Here is a 20,563-nt window from a genome sequence, read left to right as displayed (position 1 = left end):
AAGTCAGCACCCCAAACTTCATAAAAAATACAAAGAAATGAAGATCAACAGACAGGGCTTCCAACTGTCTGACCATAAGCAATGCAAACAGAGTTACCAGAGAGAGAAGCACCAACATCTGGGTTTTCAAGGCCAGGGGGCTCCTTAGCAGTGTCCCAGAGTCTCATTTGGCACACAAACATTTTTACAAAAACTAAGCCCCAAAGTAAAATCTCACCTCAGAGTATTTATATACTTTTTAGAAATTGAGGTCAGGACCTCTGACCCAGTGTCTCAGTATAAATTAAGGCCCATTAATGGCAGGGAAAGATGGAACTAAAATTACATTCCACTCCAAGATCTTTCATGTCTATCACAAAGGCAACTTGTATCAGTATGATCATTAACATTTCTTTATTTCTTTGTTTTTAGTTCTCAACATTCATTTCTATAAATTTTGAGTTCCAAATTTTCTTCCCATGTCTTCCCACCCTCCCCAAGACACCATGCATTCTGATCACCCCTTCCCTCAATCTGGCCTCCCTTCTATTACATCCTTCTCTTTCCTTATCCCATCTTCTCAATTTTCTTATAAGGAAAGATAGATTTCTATACCCTATTACCCGTATTTCTTATTTTCCAGTTGCATGCAAAAACAATTCTCACCATTTGTTCCTAAAACTTTGAGTTCCAACTTCTCTCCTTTCCTCCCTCCCCACCAATCCCCACTGAGAAGGCAAGTAATTGAATATAGGCCAAACATGTGTAGTTACACAAAAGGCTTCCATAATAGTCATGTTATGTAAGACTAAATATATTTCCCTCCATTCTATGCTGCCCCCCATTAATTCTATTCTCTCTTTGACCTTGTCTCTTCCCAAAAATGTGTACTTCTAATTACTCCCTCTTCCCCTTTGCCCTCCCTTCTATCATTCCCCATAACACACTTATTCCCTTCTCTCCTACTTTCCTGTAGTGTAAGATAGATTTTCATAACAAATTGAGTGTGCATGTTACCCACTCCTTAAGCCAAATGTCATGAGAGCAAACTTCACTTTTTCCCTCTCACCTCCCATCTTTTTGCTTACATTGAAAAAGCTTATTTTTGCATCTTTTGTGAGGGGTACTTTACCCCATCTTATTTCTCTCTTTCTCCTTCTGATATATTCCTCTATTACCCCCTGATTTTATTTTTTTGACATCATCCCTCCCTATTTAACTCACCCTGTGCCCTCTGTCTCATATAGATATAGATAGATATAGATATAGATGATACAGATATAGATATCTATATATGTACATATGTATGTATATGTATACATATATGTATATGTATATGTCTATAATCCCTCCAACTACCCAAATACTGAGAAAAGTTTAAGGAGTAACAAATATTATTTTTCCATGTAGGAATGCAAACAGTTCAATTTTAGTAAGTCCCTTATGATTTCTCTTTCTTGTGTACCTTTTCATGCTTCTCTTGATTTTTGAGTCTGAAAGTCAAATTTTCTATTCAGCTCTGGCCTTTTCATCAAGAATGCTTGAAAGTCCTCTATGTCACTGAATGACAATTTTTTTTTTCTACGCAAGTATTATACTCACTTTTGCTGGGTAGGTGATTCTTGGTTTTAATCCTAGTTCCTTTAACTTCTGGAATATCATATTCCAAGACATACAATGCCTTAATGTAGAAGCTGGTATATCTTGTGTTATCCTGATTTTATTTCCACAATACTTTAATTGTTTCTTCCTGACTCCTTGAAATATTTTCTCCTTGAACTGGGAATACTGACATTTGGCTGCAGTATTCCTAGGAGTTTTTCCTTTAAGATCTCTTTTCAGTAAGTGATCAGTACATTCTTTCAATATGTATTTTATCCTCTGGTTCTAGAATATTAGTGCAGTTTTCCTTGATAATTTCATGAAAGATGATGTCTAGGCTCTTTTTGTGATCATGGCTTTCAGGTAGTCCCATAATTTTTAAATTGTCTCTCCTGGATCTATTTTCCAGATCAATTGTTTTTCCAATGAGATATTTAACATTGTCTTCTCTTTTTTCATTCTTTTGGTTTTGTTTTGTAATTTCATGGTTTCTCATAAAGTCATTTGCCTCCATCTGTTCCATTTTAATTTTAAAGGAACTATTTTCTTCAGTGAGCTTTTGAATCTCCTTTTTCATTTGGCTAATTCTACTTTTTAAAGCATTCTTCTCTTCATTGTCTTCTTGGACCTCCTTTTCCATTTGGGTTAGTCTATTTTTAAAGGTGTTATTTTCTTCAGCATTTTTGGGGTCTCCTTTGGCAAGCTGTTGACTCATTTTTTATGATTTTCTTGCATCTCTCTCATTTCTCTTCCCAATTTTTCTTCCATCTCTCTTCCTTGATTTTCAAAATCCTTTTTGAGCTCTTCCATGGTCTGAGACCATTGCGTATTTCTTTTGGAGGTTTTAAATGTAGAAGCATTGATTTTTATATCTTCCTCTGATGGTATGCTTTGCTATTCCTCAAACAAAAGAAAGGAAGAAAATAGCTTTTTGCCAAAAAAGTTACCTTCTATAGTCTTGTATGTTTTTCCCTTTGGGGAGCATTTCCCCAGCCAGTTACTTGACTTTTGAGTCCTTTGTCAAGTGGAGGGTATATTTTAGGGACCTGTAAGTTCTCAGTTCCTTCAAGGTGGCACAATCAAAGTCCTCTCCTGACTTGTGCTCTAGGATGAGAGCAACCACAAGCTTTTCTGCCCAGGATCTGTGAATAGAATTCCCTCTCTAGAGCCTCCACCAGTTCTACCAATCAATGTTTCTCATCACCCAGGGCCACCACTCAGAACTGAGACCCAGATCAGCTGCTCGATTACCCCACAGTCTTTAGTCCAAGGGCTCCTAAAATGGACACAATGGTTGCTTACTGCCTCAGCACCTGCAGCTGCCCTGAGGTTAAAGCCAGATCATCTTCCCTTCTCACCCACATGAAAGAGCTTTCTTACTGACCTTTGAAGCTATCTTTGGTATCTGTGGGTTGAGAAATCTGGGAACTACAGCTCCTACCCATATTTCTACTGCATTGTGTGATCAAGACTGGGCTCCTCTCTGTTCTGAGACTGGTGTGATATTCCCTTCCTGCCAGTGTTCCAGAATGCGTTGGGCTGGAAATCTCTTTCATTTTGTCATTTTGTGGCTTCTACTGCTCTAGATATTGTTTAGAGTCATTTTTACAAGTATTTTATGGGCTATGGGTGGGGAGAGAGAGAGCAGGTCTGCCTTTCAACTCTGCTGTCTTTGCTCTGCCCCTCTGATCATTTTTAAGTAAATACAACATAATTCCCACAAAATAAACACTTCATGAATTTTACATTTGCAGAATCATAACATAGTATCATTCTTTGGTGATCAGTCTTTGAGGACTAAGCAATCAGCTTCTCCCTCCTCAATATGAAACAAAATGTCCAAATAAAGTCCTCTTGGTGGTGGTGTGTTCTTCTCTCCAGAGTACCATTTGCATTACCAAGTCCCACTCTTAGCAATGCTCCAGCCCCCATTTTCAAGTTCTGAGGGATGACTGGGCAGCAAAGCCATCAAGGTGGGATGTTTGAGGTTACATGGCACTTCTCCCCACCCACCATAGATAACTGCACCCACTGGGCCCCAACCTGTCCGAGAAGAATGCTGCAAAAAAGCACACTCAGTGCTGTGTTATGCAGTCCCCATATTGCTCCATGACTGAACCCTAAGCTCCTGGGTTCCACCTCCTCCAGCAGGAACCAACTATTCCCAGCTCCTGCCTGGGTCTATGATCAGGCAACTCTCCACTACTGTTCAACAGTTCACCTCTCCCAGATTGCCACACTACAGTGTGCTTTTGCTCTCACCTCATCAAGGTAAACACACAGGCAGTTCTCCACTTTTGCTTGATCAGTATGCAGGCAGTTTTCTACTCCTGCTCCAGGGATTTCAAGCTCTCACTGCTCTGGTCTGGATTCTGAATACAATACACTTTCATGTTCTTTATCCCTCTGGCACAGTCTGGAGCTGGGCTAATTAACCAAGCCCTGGTTTTAGCCATCCCCACCTCATGGGGCTCCATAGAACTATAGCCACTACAACTAGGAAACAACAGAGAATTAACCCAGTTCAACAACACCCCATGCTTTCCTTTTAATTTGCTGATCTTGCCCCAACTGCGCCATGATGTATCAGCAATACCCCGACATACACAGGAGTGCCTGTTGTATAGGTTCTTAGATCTGTATTTCTAAAAGGAAAGTAACTTTTAAGGGGTGAACAACCATTTTATTCAAGCACATATATCATTCACTTAGTTCAGGGGAAAAAAGTCAGCACCCTGAACTTCAGAGAAAATACAGAGAAATAAAGATCAACAAAATGCAACTGCCTGATCATAAGCAATACATGCATAATTATCAGAGAGAACAGCAGCAACATCTGGTTTTTCAAAGTTGGGGTGCTCCTTAGTGACTGCCCAGAGTCTCATCTGGCCAAACACTTCCAATGAGTAAGCACCAAAAGAAAACCTCAACTCAGAGTATATATATATATATATACACTTTTCAGAACTAGAGGGCATCACGACCTTTGAGAACCAGTGCCTCATTAGAAATTAACAAAAAGTGTGGGATTCCCCTAATCAAGCTTCCCTTAATAGGCAGGCTTATTAATGGGTGCGGAAGATCTTTAACTCTCTAATTTGCATTACATATATAAGTTATTCACTGGTTTAGAGAATAGGTCAATACCCTGAATGTGGAGAAAATATAAACAGAGAAATTAATACAAAAAGCAACAGCCAGGGCTGCAACTGTCTAACAAAGTGACACAACCACCTACATACATCACCAGACGGGGCAGCACCAACAACATCCAAGTAGTTGATGCCTTTATGAATGTAATTTGAGATCATTTCTAAAAATAGTTTGCAGGAAAAAGCTACCTAAAGAATAAGATACTGATAGATAGTGCTTCAGCATGGGCAACATAGTTTAAAGACAGCTCAGTTTTAGGAGAAGTGGGGAGTTACACTGTGGAATAGAGTTTTAACTAATGGAAATTCAGAAGTAGTTATGAGAGAGACAGAGACAGAGAGACAAAGAGAGATAGTCACAGAGAAAGACAGAGAGGGGAAAGAGAGAGACAGAGAGAGAGAGAGAGACAGACAGAGTGAGAGTGAGAGAGAGAGAGAAAGAGAGAGAGAGTTTTTTTTTTCCTTTCTTTTTAAGAGGACTAAAATGAAATTATTATAGTGGAGTCAAGTTACAGCGTGTCTGACTGTGATTTATCAGACCAAAATGAGTTTAGAGTGGTCTAACACAGGTGAGACATAAATAGTCTATGTGACCATTTGGGGTACATTCTCTAAATTTGTGCCTCTCTCATTTCTTGATTCTGATATATTTGACTTTGATACACAGAAAGCAAATAACTAAGAAAAAACCTTGCAGCCAAACCCTGAATATCACCCAATGGAGTCATGCCCCAAGAATGTTTGCGTTTCTTTAAATTCATGTGGGGCAAACTGGAGGTGTGGAAAACACTAAGGAATACAAAGAGGGCACTGAAAAGAGACAGAGATAAAAAAATCACATAAATCATAATTATGCCTATAGACTTAATTGGATTTGCAAACACCTTGGAGGCCATTATAGACTTATGAAAAGTGGCTGGAAAACATCAAAATGCCACTGAGATGATAAGCATTAGATACATAAAATTATGTTTGCCTATTCAAACAACTAGTTTAAATTAATTCAATGTTCAAATAACTGGTGCTTCTGAATATTTATGGTATATAATATTTGTAACTGATTTAAGCAATGCCTACACCATGTCTTGCTTATATGAGCTGATCAGCCTTCTCTACCTACAACTACCTCATTTTTTATGCATTTTAACCATGAGTTCTAAGGCAATCAAAAGTATTTTCTTATATTTCTTAATAAATTATTTAAAAGTCAATGTATATTTTGTTAATTTAATCAATCAACTATGAAATATCATCATATTAAGGACAATATTATTTATCAAATAAAATTGGAAAATATTTTTCCATATTTTTATCAAAGCTCCTAATCCATAAGTTTAAATTAACATTAAGACTGCTTTTAAAAAATAACAATAGTACAATAAATAATAAAATAAAGATATAAAAATATTCTCATTGTATCATTGATAGGAAAGAAATCACAAAATCAACTCTAATGAAAACTGTTGCTACTGTCTTCTCACTTCTGAAAGTACAGTCCCTCTGTTCAGCTACCTCAGAATGGCAATAAATTCTTTCAAAAATTTTCTGCAATGTTTTTCCACAAGTTACAGGTTAAATTCAACATCTCAGTAAATAAATTTTCTTAGTCTTTTCTTTCCGTCCTCATGTAGTCTCTCTCCAGTTATCAAAGGCAGCGGTCTATAAAGAATGAGTCACACTGTCAGTCCCTCAAGATTTTACTTGCTCTTAAATTCAAAGACATAGTAAAACATCCATAATGCAGATGAGAGAGACTGTTAAAGCTATTGTTACACACACACATGCACATGCACACACACATACACACATACATACATACCTTGCATGTACATGTATGTGTTTGTGTATTCCATATTATAAAGATTAATTGAGAAGGCAGGGTCAAGACGGTTGAATAGAAGCAGGAACCAGCTGGAGCTGTCCCATCAAACACCTCAAAAAACCTGTAAATGTGGTTCTGAAAAAATTCTAGAGCAGTAGAAGCCACAAAATGACAGACTGAAGCAAATTGCCAGCCCAAGACAATGTGGAAGGTTGACGGAAATGATCTATTACACTGGGCTGGGAATGGAACATAGTTCAGTGTGTGTTACACCATCACAGAGAGAGCAGAAACAGGCCTTAGGGGCCTGAATAGCAGGCAGCTGCTATGGATTCCAGACTTCTCAATCCACAAACACTAAAGACAGCTTCAAAGGTCAGTTGGAAGGGTCTCTCACCTGGCTGAGAAAGGAGTATAGTCACTGGTGATAATCAGCCTGTGGGCCACAGGTTGAGCAGACTTGCCTTTGATCACACCACTTTGGAAGAACTGAAAACTCACAAGTGCTTAGAAATATCTCTGAAAACAGTTGCACAAAATGCCTGAAACTTAAGACAATGCACCTTCCACTCTAGAAGCAAAGTTCTAATTAACAAAGTGTTAAAAGTGAAGTAACAGATGGGAAAATGAGCAATAAAAAAATACCTCTGAAGAAAATTTCTGTGGTGACAAGAAAGATGAAAACATGTTAAGAAGAAGACAATAAAGTCAACACTACCACATCCAAAGCCTCCAAGAAAAAGAAAATGTGAGTTGCTCTCATGCCATACTCAAAAAGAACTTTGAAAATCATGTAAGAGAACTGGGAAAAAAAAATTGGGAAGAGAAATGAAAGTGATGCAATAAAATCTTGAAAGACAAGCCAACAGATGGTAAAGGATACACACACACACACACACACACACACACACACACACACAAAATACTGAAGAAAATAACACCTCAAAAAACAGACTAGGTCAAATGGCTAAAGAGATACAGAAAGCCAATGTGGAGCAGAATGCCTAAACAAACAAAACTGGCCAAATGGAAAAGGAGGTCCAAAAGCTCACTAAAGAAAATAATTGTTTAAAAATTAGAATGGAGCAAATGGAAGCAGATGACATTATGCACAATCAAGAAACAATAAAACTGAAACAAAATAATAAAAAAGAAGAAAATATGAAGTATCACATTGAAAAAGTAGCTGATCTAGAAAATAGATCCAGGAAAGATAATTATAAAAATATTGAACTACCTGAAATCCATGATTAAAAAATAGCCTACACATCATCTTTCAAGAAATTATCAATGAAAATTGCCCTGATATTCTAGAACCATAAGGTATTAGAGCAAGCACCCTGGCACATCCAGGATTACCTCCTAGCACAGGTTCTTGGATCTGTTTTTTGAAACAAAAGAAAGTTTTAAGGGATCAACAATCTTCTTTATATTATATTCACCAATTCAGGGGAAAAGTCAGCACCCTGAACAACAGAGAAAATACAAGCAGAGTAAAAATTAGCACAAAGACCAACATACAGGGCTCCAACTGCCTGAGTGAAGCAATATTACAATATATTTTGCATACATCAGTGGATCAAGGGAGCACAGAGATCTGGTATTTGGGTGGCTCTGAGCATAAGGTTATTCAGAGTCTCAATTAGGAAATAAAAGTATCCTTCTCATGAGTGAACCCCCAAAGCAAAATACCAATTCAGAGTATATATACACTTCTCAGACAGAATTTATCACAGTCCTCATGACTCAGTACCTAATTAGCTTAGTACCAAAAGGTGTGAAAGCTTTTCTACAAGGAAGCATCCCCTCAGCAAGCATCTCTTTAAGCAAGTTCCTCCTGCATGAGCTCTATGTGATTTAGGATATATCACAGTTAGGCGTATAGGCCTATTAACGGGTAGGAAAGATCTTCTTAATTAATTAACACTGTACAGGGCTACATAAAAATTGAAAGAATCCACTGACCACCTCCTGAAAGAGATCTCAAAATGAAAATTGCCAGATTTATTATAGCCAATTTCTAGAGTTTTCAGGTCAAGGAGAAAATATTACAAGTATGCAGTAAGAAACAATTGAATTATCATGGAGCCACATTCAGGATACCAGAAGCTTTAGCAGTTTCTACATTAAAGAATTAGAGGACTTAGGATATGATAATCTGGAGGGCAAAAGAGCTGGAATTAAGACTAAGAATCACCTACCCAGCAAAATTGAGAGTATTCCTTCATGTGGAAAGATGGAAACTCAATGACATAAAGGATTTTCAAGCACTCCTGATGAAAAAATCAGAGTTGAATAGAAAATTTGACATTTTTTTAAATCTTAATTTATTTTTACTTTTCAATATTTAGTTTCACAAGCTTTTGAGTTTTAAATTTTCTTCCTTTCCCTTCCCTCCTTATTTCCCAAGGTGGCATGCAATCTGATATAGGATGTACATATACATGTTCTAAAGAAGAATAATAACTAATGGGATGAACCAAGAGAAAGAAGAAACAAAACACAACAAAAAGAGAAAATAAATAGTATGCTTTGATCCACATTCAGACTCTTTAATTCTTTCTCTGGATGTAGATTGCATTTTCTATCATGAGTTTTTTGGAGCTGTCATAAAGCCTCACAGTGCTGAGAAGAGCTAAATCTATCAAAGTTAATCATCACACAATTTGGCTGCAACTCTGTGCAATGTTTTCCTAGTTCTGTTCCCTTCATTCAGCACCACTTCATATGTATTTTCAGATTTTTCTGCAGTCCACCTGCTCATAATTTCTTATGGCACAATAGTATTCCATTATATTCATATATCACAACTTATTCAGACATTCCCCAATTGATGGGCATTCCCTCAATTTCCAATTCTTTGCCACAAAAAAAAAACTGCTATAAATATTTTTGAACAAATCAGAACTAAGCCCAAAGGACTATAAAGATATGCATATTCCTTGACCCTGCATTACCACTTCTAAGGGCTATATCCCACAGAGATCATAAAAATGTTGGTACCTAAGAGTTGTTTTGATTTGCATTGCTCTAAGCATTAGTGATTTAGAGCATTTTTTCATATGACTATAGATAGCTTTAATTTCTTTCTCTGAAAACTGACTGTTCATGACCTTTGACCATTTATCAATTGTGGAATGACTTCTATTCTTCTAAATTTGACTCAGTTCTCTATATTGTTTTTAGAAATGAGGCCTTTATCAAAGACACTGATTGTAAAAATGCTTTCCCAGTTTTCTGCTTCCCTCATAATCTTCATTGCATTAACTTTATGAAAAAGCTTTTCAATTTAATGGAACCACAATTATCCATTTTGCATTTATAATGTACTGTGCCTCTTGTTTGGTCATAAATTCTTCCATTCTCCATAAACCTGACAGGTAAACTATTCCTTGCTTTTGCAGTTTGCTTATAATATCAGCCTTTATATCTAAATCATGTACCCATTTGGACTTTATTTTGGTATACAGTAGAAGATATTGATCTATGCCTAGTTTCTGCAATTTTATTTTCCAGTTTCTTTTTTTAATAGTGATTTCTTATTCCAAAAGCTGGAGATTTGGGTTTATCAAAGAGCATATTACTATGGTAATTTACTATTATGTCTCATGTATAACCTATTCCACTGTTCCACCACTCTATTTTTGCCAGTACCAAGTAGTTTTGACGATTGCTGCTTTAAAATAGTTTAAAATCTGTTACGGCAAGACTACCTCCCCAAACATTTCTTTGTATTGATTCCCTTAATATTTTGGACCTTTTATTCTTTCAGGTGAACTTTGTTAATACTTTTTATAGATCTATAAGATAAATTTTGTTAGTTTGATTAGTAAAGTCCTGAATAAGTAAATTATTTGAGACAGAATGGCCATTTTTATTCTATTAGCTCAGACTACCCATGAGCAACTGATGTGTTTTCCAATTATTTATCTCTCACTTTATTTGTGTGAAAAAGTGTTTTTTAATTGTGTTCACAGTTCCTAGGTTTGTTTTGGAAGGTAATCTCCCAAATATATTTATATTGTCTACAGTAACGTTAAATGGAATTTATCTTTCTATGTTTTGTTGTTAAGATTTATTAATAGTATATTGAAATTTCAGTGATTTATGTGGGTCTGTTTTATATTCTGAAACTTTGCTATTTATTATGTCAAGTAGTTTTCTTACTTTATTCTCTAGGATTCTCTATATGTATTTCATCATATAATTTGCAAAGAGTGAAAAGTTCATTTCTTTTTGCCTATTCTAATCCCTTCAATTTCTTTTCCTTCTTTTATTGCCAAGCTAGCATTTCTAGTAACATAGTGAATAAAAGTGGTGATAAGGGACATTCTTGTTTCACCCTTGATCTTATTGGAAATGCATCTAGTTTATCCCCATTACATAAAATACTTGTTGATAGTTTTAGGTAGATGCTACTTATTATTTTAAGGAATACTGCATTTATTTTTATGCTTTCTGGTGCTTTTAATTGGAATGGGATTTTGTCAAAAGTTTTTTCTGCCTCTATGGAGATAATCATATGCTTTCTCTTAGTTTTGTTATGATCAATTATGCTGATAGGAAAATTTGATTTCCAAGAGAGCTCAAGAGAGCACAGAAAGGTAAACAGGAAAGGGAAACCTTAAGGGACTTAATAAATTTAGACTGTTTAAATTCCTAGAAGGGAAAATGATATTTATAATTTATAAGACTTTTCTCATCATTAGGGTAACTAGAAGGAGTAGATAGATAGATAGATAGATAGATAGATAGATAGATAGAGTGCATAGGTGTGAGTTGAATATAAAGGGATGATATCTAAAAAATAAAATTAAGGGTGAAAGAGAAATGTACTGGGAGAAAGAGAAAGGGAGAGGAAGAATGGGGAAAATTACCTCACATAATGTAATGGAAATCAAATGGGAAGATCTTTCCCACCCAATAATAGGCCTATGTGACCTTCCTTGAGCCTGGGCCCAGCTGACTGCTAGGATGGAGTCTGAGACAACAGAGTCTGAGTCACTTGGAGCCTGAGTCACATAGCATTGTGGGAGGACCTTGCCAAATGGTTTTAACAGGAAGGGTGGAGCAGGAAAAAAGAGTGAGGCAGAGCTGTGGCAGAGAAGCTAGCATGAGTGGGAGAGGGAGGACTTTTGCCTAGGGGATCTTCTTTGTGGAGAGGCCTAATGTAGAGAAGACTCAAGGTTGTCAGTGCTCCCTGCATTGGTTGTATGTATAAAGTTCTTTGTTACCATGGTGGATTTTACTTTCTGATATCTGAATGAAAATTTTGGTTTTGGGTTTTTGAGAAAGAGAGTTATTTATATTTTGTAAATTTACCCTGTAAGTATGTATGCATATTCATAGTGGCTACTATGGGTATCACATTGGTGGTACAAATGGTGATGAGGATGGGATAACAAATACATATAACCTCTACTTGGAGACAGGAAGGTCCTGGAGAAGTAAATTTGTATCCCGGGAGAGGAGGATTTATCTTATTCCTCCATGGCAAAAGGATGGGCTAAAAGCACAGGATATTGTGAAAAATGGGATCTGAGGCTACAGAAGCAAGAACCCAAAGATTTAGAAAGATGTTTGCACAAAATACCAATAGAAACAGAGAAAGAAATGACAGGTTATGTAGAAGAAGATGGGCATTGTTAACAAGTTATTGTATTACTTGTAAAAGTAGAGACAAATTGCTGGAGGAAAAGCTTCAGATGAAAAAGGAGTTAGCTGATTTGCATGAGAAGCTTTCTGTGCTTTAGCACCCTAGCTTTCCTTTAGAAGAGTAAGTTAGAAAGTATCAGATGACAGAAGAAAAGTTCTGAGTTTAGCTCAGAAAAACGAAGAGAAAATTTAAAAAGAAGTTTCATGCAACCCTTGTATATGATGACTGATTAGGGCCCAGACACCCGAGAAGAAGATGTGTGGGAGGAAAATGAAACAAATTCAGATGAGGAGGTTTCTAGGAATGTGGTATGTATCCAAAACTACAAAGGAAGCAGAAGAAATGGGGTGGAGGGCACCTAGTGTTAAAGGAGTTAACTTAGAATTTTATTCAGCAAGAGGTTGCAGATATTTGAAGTCAATTCACCCCCAAAATGGTAAAATCATTCTCATTTTGGATGGTGGGAATCAATGATGAAGGGGCTGGAGAAGTATGGATAGATAACATAGATTGTTTTAAATTCATAGGTGTTAGTCAGAATCCCTTTGTACAACAAGTTTTTAGGGATTACTATATTCAAGGCAGTAATATTGGGGCTAGTTTGTTAGCTTAAGGTGCCTAAGGGTGAAATAAATAGTATCCCACTGACTCTATGTGGCCTAGTGGAGATAGACCCTCGTATTCTCTTAGAGACTGTATGAGAAAGTTAAAGGAAGAGGTAATGAAAACGGCAATTATGATTGGAGATGCAAATGAATATCACAGCACTCCCTTAACAGTTTCACATTGAAATATAATAGTGGTCTGCTCCTCCTGCTTATATGAAAAAACAACAACATGTAATTCTGACTCTACCAATTGGGGAAATATGGTACCCTGTTTGAGAGGTGATGGATAAGATTTCACAGTTAGGTGACTTAGGGGAATGGGGAAAAGATACATTTCCTCAAGAGAGAAGAACAAATAGTCTGTGGATTCAAAGTCAGAATAGATTAACAAGGAAAGAATTGTTTACTGTTTAATTAAGAACAGGGATATATTTTTGAAGCAAGATGATATTCCAACTAAGGGACTATATAAGATGTACCAAGAAAAGGGACTTAATAGAATAGGGAAGTAATAACTGTCCCTATAGATTCTCCTGAATCATTGTACCCAAGTTTGTCACACCTTTAGGGAGAATAGGAAGTTGTCCAAGCCTCAGCTCAGATTAAAGAAATAAACTGATGGAACTACAGACTCCATGTCAGTTTAACCATATACTGGAAAATGAATTAACTACTGCAACTAGGGCATTAGTAGATACTGGGGCAGAGACTTCTCTTATATATGGAAATCTGGATAAATTTAAATATGGGACTTCTATTACCATCACAGGACCAGGAGGACCTGAAATATTAGCCAGACAAGTTAAACTAATTAAGAAAATTGGACAATTACCTAAGAAAGAGTATACTGTAGTTTGTATATCCATTCCTGAATACATCATTGGAATAGATAAATTGAGAAGTATGACTTTTAATCTACTTGAGGGGAGATACTAATTTACAATAAGGAAGACAAGAATTAATGCAGTGATAGTGAGGTCATGGACTCCAGAACATGGCTGATGCAATATTTATCACGCTTCTGATTATTGTCTGCTTATGTTTTTTGTCCTTTGTTTGTTGGTTTACCCTGTTTGTTAGATTTGTCTCCTGCAGGCTTAGTGCCCTTCAGTTTTACATGACTGACTGCTTAAGTTACATATCATCCTCTGTCCAAGACTGTGATATACTACCATTGAACCTGGCATTGACCACCCTCTAGATATCAACTAAAAAACTGATTCTCTTCAAGGCAGGGATAGCTCTAATTCCAATCTCAGTAGGAAATAATTATGGAAGAAGAGGCCTTCATCCTTTACCCTAAGTAATTTAGGGTCCCATTCAGTGGAGGAGGAATGATGGGGTGTTTGTGCTCAAGACCTCACCCTAAGATACTGTTTATGTGTTTATTTTGTGTTATTCCTGTTATATTGTTGTGAAGCTATGTTCATACCAGTTACCCCTAAACTCCCATTGAGGTATATCAGGGAAAAGAAAGATCTTGGGGCCAAATATAATGTCAATGAAATGGGAAGATCTTTTCCACTCATTAATAGGCCTATGTAACCTTCTTTGAGTTTGGGCCCAGCTGACTGCTGTGATGGAGCCTGAGTCACATGGAATGTTGGGAGGAGCTTGCCGAATGGATGGAGCAGGAAGGCTGGAGTTCAAAGAGAGAGTGAGGCAGAACCAAGGCAAAGAAACTAGTATGAGTAAAAGAGGGAGAAATTTTGGTTAATTTTTGTTTGTGGGGAGGCCTAATGGAGGGGAAGCTTAGGGATATTGGTGCTCATTGGATTAGTGTTGTATATAAACTTCTTTGTTACCATGGTGGATTTGGCTGTCTGGTATCTGAATAAAAATCTTGGTTTTTGTCTATCAGGGAAAGAGCTATTTAGATTTTGAGAATTTACCCTAGAAATAACGCATGCATATTCATGGTGGCTACTATGGGTATCGCATTGGTGTTGTACATAAGAGGCAAGAAAAAAGCTGTTACACTGAAGGGGAAGTGTGAGTAGGTGAGCAGGAGTGAGTGAACCTTACTTTCATCAGAGTTGCCTCAAAGAGGAGACAACATACACTTTCAAAGATATAAACATAGAAATCTGTCTTACTTTACAGGAAAGTAGGAGGGGACAGGGATAAGAGAAGAGGGGGTAATAAAAGGGAGGGAAGATTGGAAAAGGGGTAGTAAGAAGCAAAACATTTTTTGAGGAGGGACAGGGTAAAAGGAGAGAGAACAGAATAAATGAGGGGATAGGAGGGAAATAAAGTTAGCAATAGTAAATATGAAAAACAAATATAAGCAAGATTCTCTGAAAGACCTCTCTGAAAGACAAATAGAGAACTGAATCAAATTTATACAAAAAATTTGAGCCATTTCTCAATTGATTAATGATGAAAAGATATGATGAGTTTTTAGATGAAGAAATCAAAGCTATCTACAGCCATATAAAAAATTACTCTACCTTACTATTGGTTGGAGAAATGCAAATTAAAACAATTCCAAGGTACTACATGATACCTTTTAGATTGGTTAAGAGCAGAGGAAAGTTAAGTGACAAATGTTGCAGGAGATGAGGGAAAGTGAGACTTTAATGCATTGTGGGTGCAGTTGTGAACTAATTCAATCATTCCATAGAATATTTTGAAATTATGCCCAAATGGGCTATAAGACTAAGTATACCATTTGACCTAGCAATACTATTACTTGTTCTGTATCCCAAAAGAGATAACAAACAAAAAGGAAAAGAACTTGTATGTACCAAAATACTTATAGCAGATCTTCTCTGGGGGTAAAGAGTTAGAAATTCAGGTGAAGGCAAGATGGCAGAGTAAAAGGACAGTTCTGTAGAAGGTCCCCCCCATAGTCCATAAAATACCTGTAAAAATGACTCTAAACAAATTCTAGAGCAGCAGAAGCCACAAAACTACAGAGTGAAAGAGATTTCCAGGTCAAGGCAGCTGGGAAGGCCTACAGGAAAGGTCTATCACACTGGCCTCAGAATGAAGTACAGCCCAGTTTTGGCCACATGAAGCAGGGACTGGACTGGAACAAACTTCAGGGCATCACCAGCAGCAGCTGCAGTTACCAAAGTATACCCTCCTCTTGACAAAGGACTCCAAAGTCAAGTAACTGCCTGGGACAATGCCTGCAAAAGGGAAAAAAATAAGACTATAGAGGGTTACTTTCTTGGTGAACAAGTATTTTCTTCCATCCTTTTGGATGAGGAAGAGCAATGCATACCATCAAAGAAAGATATAAAAGTCAGGCTTCTGAATCCAAAATTTCCAAAAGAAACATGCAGTTGTCTCAGGCCATGGACGAGCTCAAAAAGGATTTTGAAAATCAAGTAAGAGAGGTGGAGGAAGAATTGAGAAGAGAAAGCAGAGTGGTGCAAGAAAATCATGTAAAGTTTGTCAAAGACTTGCTAAAGGATTACTCAGTGCAGCAGCAGCCCTTCTTTCTCCACAACGGTCAGCTACCACCCCCGATTTCCCAGCAACCATGTCGAAGGGACCTGCAGTTGGCATTGATCTTGGCACCACTTACTCCTGTGTGGGAGTCTTCCAACATGGGAAAGTGGAGATCATTGCTAATGACCAAGGAAACAGGACCACCCCCAGCTATGTCGCCTTCACCAACACAGAACGTTTAATCGGTGATGCTGCAAAGAATCAAGTTGCAATGAACCCCACCAACACAGTTTTTGATGCCAAACGTCTGATTGGTCACAAATTTGATGATGCAGTTGTACAGTCAGACATGAAGCACTGGCCTTTTACAGTGGTGAATTGCCAAGCCTAGAGGCCTGTATTGGGCTACCCGAGTCTTTCTTACCTGTCCCAGGTCTTCGGTTGGCCAAACCGGATAAACGTATGAGAGAAAGGACGTTCCAGAGTCAAACAGGGGTTGAGCTTTATTTCAGGGTCTGGGATACAAATGCACGGGGGTCTTCCTTAGGAGGAAGAGGGGGAGATTTCCTAAGGAGGCTAAGCTTAAGGGATTGGAAGTAGAAGTACAAGCGGGGAGAGAGGGGGAGGGGAGAGAGGAAAGAAAAGAAGCGGAGCCCTACTGTCCTCTTTGGCTCCACAAGTGCTAAGAGAGCTTTTAGGCTTCCTCAATCCTACTTAATCTTCAGCCACACAGTTTGCATCTCAATACCGTGCTGTTAGGTAACTAGGTGTGCTCCAATCCAGGACGACCTCGAGGGCAGGGAGACTCCACCCATCACGTATCTCCTGGGGAGAGGCGGAAATACCCGAGCTAGCCGAGCTAGCTCAGTCTGACCTTCTCGAACCCCCGCTGTTCATGGAGGGCCTCGTAAGACTCTAAGATTTAGAAGTCCCACTTTTACCCGCCCGAGACCGTCCACACGGAATTGAGCTTCCAATCCCAACAGTGAATGATGCAAGCAGGCCTAAGGTCCAAGTGGAGTACAAAGGGGAGACCAAAAGTTTCTATCCAGAGGAAGTGTCTTCTATGGTCTTGACCAAGATGAAAGAAATTGCTGAAGCTTATCTTGGGAAGACCGTCACAAATGCCGTCGTCACAGTACCAGCCTATTTCAATGATTCCTAACGTCAGGCCACTAAAAATGCTGGCACAATAGCTGGTCTCAATGTGCTCTGAATCATCAATGAGCCAACTGCTGCTGCTATTGCTTATGGCTTGGACAAAAAGGTTGGTGCCGAGAGAAATGTGTTGATCTTTGACCTTGGAGGTGGTACTTTTGATGTCTCCATTCTTACCATTGAAGATGGCATCTTTGAGGTCAAGTCCACAGCTGGGGACACCCACTTGGGTGGGGAGGACTTTGACAACCAAATGGTCAACCATTTCATTGGGGAGTTCAAGCAAAAGCACAAGAAGGACATCAGTGAGAACAAGAGGGCTGTTCGCCGTCTTCACACCGCTTGTGAACGTGCAAAACACACCCTCTCTTCTAGTACCCAGGCCACTATTGAGATTGACTCTCTCTATGAAGGTATCGACTTCTATACATCAATCACTCAAGCCCGTTTCGAAGAGCTGAATGCTGATCTCTTCCATGGCACACTGGACCCTGTGGAAAAGGCCTTAAGAGATTCCAAGCTAGATAAATCACAGATTCATGACATTGTCCTGGTGGGTGGTTCCACTCGAATACCGAAAATCCAGAAGCTTTTGCAAGACTTCTTCAATGGCAAGGAGCTCAACAAGAGTATCAATCCTGATGAGGCTGTTGCTTATGGTGCAGTTGTTCAGGCTGCCATTTTGTCTGGAGATAAATCTTAGAATGTGCAGGACTTGTTGCTGTTGGATGTCACTCCTCTTTCTCTTGGAATTGAAACTGCTGGTGGAGTTATGACGGTTCTGATCAAACGTAATACCACCATCCCCACCAAGCAGACACAGACATTTACCACGTATTTGGACAACCAACCTGGTGTGCTTATTCAGGTTTATGAAGGTGAGAGGGCAATGACAAAGGATAACAACCTGCTTGTTAAATTTGAGCTCACAGGAATCCCCCCAGCACCCAGAGGTGTTCCTCAGATTGAAGTGACATTTGACATTGATGCAAATAGCATTCTCAATGTTTCTGCTGTGGATAAGAGCACAGCCAAGGAGGACAAGATCACCATCACCAATGATAAAGGATGTCTGAGCAAGGAAGACATTAAGTGTATGGTCCAGGAAGCTGAGAAATACAAAGCTGAGGATGAGAAGCAGAAAGACAAGGTGTCTTCCAAGATTTCTCTTGAATCTTATGCTTTCAACATGAAGGCTACAGTGGAGGATGAAAAACTGCAAGGCAAAATTGGTGATGAAGACAAACAGAAGATCCTTGACAAATGTAATGAAATAATCGACTGGCTGGATAAGAACCAGACTGCTGAGAAGGAAGAATTTGAGCATCAGCAGAAAGAGTTGGAGAAGGTCTGCAACCCCATCATTACTAAGCTGTACCAGAGTGCCAGGAGGTATGCCTGGTGGATTCCCAGGGGGTGGAGCAGCCCCATCTGGAGGTGCTTCTTCTGGACCCACCATTGAAGAGGTGGACTAAACAACAGAAGAAAGAGCATTCCACACAGCTTTTCCAAAAATTGAAGGACTCAAAATTTGTAGCCAAGGCAGTGGAAGTTTAAAAGTATCATTTAAGCTACTGTATAAATCTGGGCATTCTGAATACTTGAATGTGTGCAGAGGGGAGAGAAGTGAACAACATTGCACTTTATCAGTACTGTAAACAAGTGGAAATGCAATTCTTGTCCTGGAGAATACAAATTATTTAAAATTGGCACCATAAAAAAAAAAAAAAAAAGACTTGCTAAAGGAGACCCCAAACAATGTTGAAGAAAACAACACCCTTAAAAACAAACTCAAATGGCAAAAGAAGCCCAAAAAGCCAGTGAGGAGAAGAATACTTTACAAAGCAGATTTAGCCAAATGGAAAAGGAGGTTCAAAAGCTCACTGAAGAAAAGTTTTTGTTTTTTTTAAATTAAAATGGAGCAGATGGAAGCTAATAACTTTATGACAAACCAAAACTAAAAGAATGGAAAAAAAATGGAAGATAATGTGAAATATCTTGTTGGAAAAACAACTGACCTGGAAAATAGATCCAGGAGAGACAATTTAAAAATTATGGGACTACCTGGAAGCCGTGATCAAAAAAAGAGCCTATACATTATCTTTCATGAAATTATCAAGTAAAACTCCCCTAATTTTCTAGAACAAGAGGGTAAAAGAAATATTGAGAGAATCCACTGATCACCACCTGAAAGAGATCCAAAAAGAAAAACTCCTAGGAATATTGTAACCAATTTCCAGAGTTCTCAGTTCAAGGAGAAAATATTGCAAGCAGCTAGAAAGAAATAATTCAAGTATTGTGGAAATAAAATCAGGATAACACAAGATCTAGCAGCTTCTACATTAAGGAATCAAAGGGCTTAGTATATGATATTCCATAAGTCATAGGAATTATGATTAAAACCAAGAATCACCTATCCAGAAAACTGAGTGTAAAACTTCTGAGGAAAAATGGTCATTCCATGAAATAGAGGACATTCAAGAATTCTTGATGAAAATTTGACTTTTACACTAGAAAATCAAGGGAAGCATGAATTGCTTACCTTCTCAGTTGGGATGGGTGGGGAGGGAGGAAGAGAGAGAAGTTGGAATTCAAGGTTTTAGGAACGAATGTTGAGAATTGTTTTTGCATTCACCTGGAAAAATGCTGGAGTTGTGAACGAGTCAAACTATTCTGGATAACAATTTGGAACTATGCCAAAGAGCTATAAAATTATGCCTACGCTTTGACCCAGAAAAAGCAATTATCAGGTGTGTATTCCAAAATAGATCAAAGAAAAGGAAAAAAAAGAAAAGGGGAAAAGACCTTCTCTTCAGATACAAATTAAAATAATTGTAGATATACTAAAAGTGCATGGGCAGGCTGAACTAATATAATAAAAATGACAAATATGCCTAGGTCAATTTACTCATTCAGTGCTATTACAATCAAGCTACCAAGGAATTATTTCATAGAGGTAGAAAAAAAATGATAAGCAAATTCATCTGGAAGAATATCTAAGGAATGAAGGGGAAAGGGAGGAAATGAAAGAAGGTTGGTATAGAAGTTCCAAATTTCCAACTATTCTACAAAGCAACAATTATCAAAACAATATGGTTCTGGCTAAGAAATAGAGTGGTGTATCAGTGGAATAGATTAGGTACACAATACACAGTACACACAAAGAGTGAAAGAGAAATTACATTAG

At 38.0% G+C, this 20,563-nt stretch overlaps 1 pseudogene; it reads left to right on the top strand.

Annotated features, from left to right (window-relative positions):
• Positions 1-16,309: 16,309 nt before the first annotated feature.
• LOC140501518 (heat shock cognate 71 kDa protein-like) lies at positions 16,310-19,095 on the top strand (annotated as a pseudogene).
• The last annotated feature ends 1,468 nt before the right edge of the window (positions 19,096-20,563 follow it).

The sequence above is a fragment of the Notamacropus eugenii genome, chromosome 4 (genome assembly GCF_028372415.1).
Source record: "Notamacropus eugenii isolate mMacEug1 chromosome 4, mMacEug1.pri_v2, whole genome shotgun sequence".
Taxonomy (NCBI): Eukaryota; Metazoa; Chordata; class Mammalia; order Diprotodontia; family Macropodidae; genus Notamacropus; species Notamacropus eugenii.
Note: the sequence above shows the minus strand (reverse complement) of the source record. Positions and strands in the feature narration are given on the sequence as shown.